Raw genomic sequence first — 5,310 nt, forward strand, 5'->3', positions numbered from 1 at the left:
ATGCAAGTACCATGTTCTTTTGATTATTATGGCCTTGCAATATAGTCTAGATATCAGGTATCTAACATTCCTCCAACCTTGTTCTTTTTCAGGATTGCTGTGGCTGTTCATGGTCTTTTGTAGTTCCACATAAATTCTTGAACTATTCTGTGGAATATGCAATTGGTATCTTGATAGGAATTATGTTGAATCTATAGATTGTTTTGAGTACTATGGATATTGTAATGATGTTAAGTCTTTGTATCATGAACACGGTATATACTTCCATTTATTTGTATCTTCTTCATTTTCTTCAGTGTAATATAATTTTTTGAGTACAGGTTTTTCATCTCCTTGGTTAAATTTATGCTAAGGTATTTTCTTTTTTGATGCAATTATAAATGGGATTGTTTCCTTAGTTTCCCTTTCTGGTAGTTCATTATTGGTATATAAAAATGCAATTAATTTCTGGATATTATTTTGTATCATGCTACTTTACTGAATTCATTTATCTGTTTTAGTGGGTTTTTTGGTGGAATCTTTAGGGTTCTCTATATACAGTATCATATCATCTGAAAATAAAGACAGTTTTACTTCTTCCTTTCTAATTTGGATGCCTTTTATTTCTTCTTCTTGTATGATTACTTTGGCTAGGATTTCCAGTACTATATTGAACAGAAGTGGTGAAAGGAGACATCCCTGTCTTGTTCCAAGTCCTAAAGGAAATGTTTGTAGTTTTTGCCCATTGGGTATAATGTTGACTGTGGGTTTGTAATGTATAGCCTTTATTATGTTGAGGTATGTTTTCTCTATTTCTACTTTGCTGAGCATTTTTTTATCATAAATGGGTGCTGAATATTATCAGATGCTTTCTCTGCATCTATTGATATGACTACATGATTTTTATCTTTAATTTTGTTTATGTGGTGTACCACATTTATTGATTTGTGGATATTGTACTGACCATGCATCCCTGGAATAAATCCCACTTGATCATGGTGTACGATCTTTGTAATATATTGTTTGATCCAGTTTCTTAGTATTTTGTGGAGGGTTTTAGCATCTATGTTCAACCAGGATATTGGCTTATAATTTTCTTTCTTTATAGTGTCTTTATCTGATTTTGGAGTTCAGATAATGCTGGCCTTGTAAAATGAGCTTGGTAGTCTTGTCTCCTCATGGGTTTTTGAAATAGTTTGAGAAGAATAGTGTTCTTTAAATGTTTGGTAATATTCACCTGTGAAGCCATCTGATTCAGAGCTTTCGCTTGTTGGAAGTTTTTTGATTACTGCTTCAATTTCATTAGTTTTAAGTGGTCTATTCAGATTTTCTGATTTTTTTCTGATTCAGTTTTGGATGATTGTATGTTTCTAGGAATTTATCCATTTCATCCAACTTGTCCAATTTGTTGACATGTAGTTGTTTGTAATATTTTCTTATAATCCTTTGGATTTCTGTGGTGTCAGTTGTTACTTCTCTTTCATTTCTGACTATATTTATTCCAGTCCTCTCTCTTTTTTTCTTGATGAGTCTGGTTAAAGGTTTGTCGATCTTTTTCATCTTTGCAAAGAACTAGCACTTGGTTTCATTGATCTTTTGTGTTGTTTTTTAGACTCTATTTCATTTATTTCTGCTCTGGTCTTTAATATTTTCTTTTACTCGCATTAGTTTTTTTTTTTCTAGTTAGATTGTTTATTTGAGAATTTTCTTGTTTTTAAGATAGGTCTGTAATGCTATGAATTTCCCTCTTAGGACTGCTTTTGTTGTCTCCCATAGATGCTGGGTAGTTATGTTCTCATTTTCATTTATTTCAAGGTATCTTTTGATTTCTTCCTTGATCTAATAGTTAACCCATTCATTATTTCATAACCTCTTATTTAGCCTCCATGTGTTGGTGTGTTTTGCAAGTTTTTTCTTTGATCAATTTCTAGTTGTATACCATTAAGGTCTGAGAAGATGCTTAATGTGACTTCAGTCTTCTTAAATTTATTGAGACTTGTTTTGTGTTCTAATCATAGAAAATATTCCATGTACACTTGAATGTATTTTCTGCTACTTTGGGGTGAAATGCTCTGAAGATATCAATTAAATCCATTTGATCTAGTGTGTCATTTAAAGCTGCAGGTTCCTTTTTTATTTTCTGTCTGGAAGATCTATCCATTGAAGTCAATAGGGTGTTAAAATCCTCTACTGTAACTGTATTACTGTTAACCTCTCTCTTTATGTTCATCAAGATTTGCTTTATATCTTTAGGTGCCCCTTTGTTGGATGCATGAGTGTTTACAACAGTTATATCCTCTTGTTGGATTGCTCCCTTTATCATTACGTAGTGCCTTTTTTTGTCTCTTAATATAGTCTTTGTTTAAAGTCTTTTTTCTGATATAAGTATTGCTACTAAAGCTTATTTTTCTTTTCCATTTGCATGAAATATCTTTTCCCAACCCTTTGCTTTTTGTCTCTGTGTATCTTTCATTCTGAGGGGGGGTCTCTAGGAGACAGCATATATATGGGTCTTGTTTTTCTTCTCCATTCAGCTTCCCTGTTTCTTAATTAGAGTATTTAAGCCTTTTACATTTAAAATCATTATTGATAGGTATGATAGGCAGGTCTCCATTTTATTATTTATAACTATGTTCCTCTGTTTTTTTCTTCTTTTTCTTAAAGAAGACCCTTTAACATTTATTGAAATACTGGATTGGTGTTTAGTGGTAATGAGTTTTTTAGTTTGTCTTATCTGAGAAGCTTTTTATTTCTCCTTCAATTTTAAATGATAGCCTTGCTGGGTAAAGTAGTCTTGGTTGTAAGTCCTTACTTTCTTTTCTTTTTTAATGTTAAAATGTGATGGGTTTATGTTACTTTACTGTGATACAAAACCAAATATTCCACTACAGCACAGATACCAATATATTAAAAGGTCGTGAAAAAATAGTGTGGGACATGCAGGACATGATATTATGTAAAAACTGGAGGATCGCACCATTTCCTTTGTAACATGACACTGCGTTATCACTGAGGAACACATTAAAAATAATACTGCAGAATTGAACTGAAATAATGGCCTTTCAGCACCTCCCTGAGGATGAACTTGTGATCTCTAGACTTCAGTGTGCAGGGGAATTACAGGTTTTTTGCACAATAAAAAGTTCACACTTTGAAATTTCAGAGAAGAATTTTAAGGCCAAAAAATAGTGGGTTCATTTCTCTTCATCTCCAGAGAGAAGTCTGATGCTTTATTCAAAACCACATTAAGCTTCTGGTTCATATCCTAGCCCAATCTTGTGACCTTCTGCTTTGAAGTTCTTTCCATCAGTTAAAAAGCTCATAGGGTCAGTTTGAGTCCTGGCTGAAGAGTCTAAGTATAACCCAGTCCAATCAGGCTGGCGTTATTTACTTTAGCAGAGAGAGAAGTTCTACAGTCCCGCTTGTATTTAGCAATAAGGACCATTTATTTAGCAACAGTGGCAAAATGGGCATTATTGCTGCCAGCTGTCCAAGCAAGGTTTATTGACATTTCAGTCTTCTCATTATCTTCTGGTAGATATATCCTCCAAATTCAGTGCCATTTTAAACATGGGTGTGCAGCTGGAAGTCTGCATCATTGTAACCCAGGGTTATTCTGTGAGAGTTTGGATTTGGCTGTGTCAAAACTCACCTGATAGCCAGCAAGTCAATCTTCAAAGACTAATACAGCCCATACATAGATGGTTGGGCCAGAGAAATATATATTAACTATTCTGCCAAGACTGAAACAATTTTGTTTATAGGAGGCCTTCAATTTCCCACTCTTCTTTTCTGTGTTCAGTATGAATATGTTATCAAGTCAGTTTCACCCTTTCAGCCAATTTATTCTCCAAAGATATTTTTGCTCCAAAAGTATTGTCTCTGTTGCATTTTTTGGTGAAAGTAAATCCATAGTTATAGACCTTATATTTGGACTCTGAGTTGCCTAATGCTTTCTTTCCCTGTATTAATATAAATATGACCAGAAGTAGAAAATTCCACTCTACCACATGAGTTGGTTCTCAGATCTTTTATGACCATACCAATCCTGTATCCTTTGTTGAAGATATCTTTGGCAGCATTTTCTAGGACACAATAAGTTGGTGTGTTGCACATATCTACACCCAGAGAGCAGGTCTCCATTCCACTAGGGCAAAGCTGAAAGTCATGTAAGTCTTTGTTCTTTATCACTTTGAGTATTTCATACCAGTCCTTTCTGGTCTGAAATGTATCTATTGAGAAATCAGTGGAAAGTCTTATGGAAGTGTCCTTGTAGGTAACAAAAATTTTTAAATTTCTCTTGTGTATTTTAAAATTCCCTCTTTGGCCCTGGCTGAGTGGCTCAGTTGTTTGGAGCTCAAAAGGTTGCAGGTTTGATTTCTGGTTAGGGCACAAACCTAGGTCATGGGTTCAATCTCTGATCAGGGATCATACTAGAGACAACCAATTGATGTTTCTCTCTTACATTGATGTTTCTCTTTCTCTCCCTCCCTCTCTCTAAAATCAATAAATATATCCTCAGGTGAGGATTAAAAGAAAAAAAAGAAAGATTTCCTTTTTGTCTTTAACCTTTGACATTTTAATTATGATATATCTTTGTGTGGGCCTCTTTGGGTTCATCTTGTTTGGGATTTTCTGTGCTTTCTGGATATGTGTGTCTTTTTTCCTCCACCTGCCATTATCTCTTCAAATAGGTTCTCAATCTCTTGCTTTCTCTCTTCTCCCTCTGTTACCCCTGTGATACAGATGTTGTTATGCTTCATTTTGTCCTAATGGTCCCTTAAACTATCCTCATTTTTTAAGAATCTTTTTCCTTTTTGCTGCTCTGATTTCTGATTTCTGGTGTTTTCTGCTAGCTTGTCTTCCAAATCACTGATTTGATTCTCTGCCTCATCTAACCTACTGTTTATTCCTTCTAGTGTATTCTTAATTTCTTTCTTTTTATTTATTTATTTCTCACCCAAGGATATGTTCATTAATTTTAAAAAGAAAGGGAGGAAGGAGGAGAGAGAGAGAGAGACTGAGAGAGAAACACACTGATGTGAGAGAGAAGCATTAATCAGTTGCCTCCTCTATGTATTCCAACCTGGGATCCAACCTACAACCTAGGTACATGCCTTGACTGGGAATTGAACCTGCAACCATTTTGTGTATGAGAAGACACTCCAACCAACTGAGGCACCTGACCAGGGTTGTATTCTTCATTTCTGACCATTTTTAAATAGTTTCTATGTCCTTTTTCATGCTGTTGAGCATCCTTATACCCATTATTTTGAACTGTATACCTGGTAAATTGCTTACCTACATTTCATTTAGCTCTTTTTTTCTAGA

At 34.5% G+C, this 5,310-nt stretch overlaps 1 pseudogene; it reads right to left on the reverse strand.

Moving 5' to 3' along the window:
• Positions 1 to 2,635: 2,635 nt before the first annotated feature.
• Positions 2,636 to 4,254, reverse strand: LOC114508168 (annotated as a pseudogene).
• Between the last annotated feature and the right edge of the window lie 1,056 nt (positions 4,255 to 5,310).

Source organism: Phyllostomus discolor, chromosome 10 (genome assembly GCF_004126475.2).
Source record: "Phyllostomus discolor isolate MPI-MPIP mPhyDis1 chromosome 10, mPhyDis1.pri.v3, whole genome shotgun sequence".
NCBI lineage: Eukaryota > Metazoa > Chordata > Mammalia > Chiroptera > Phyllostomidae > Phyllostomus > Phyllostomus discolor.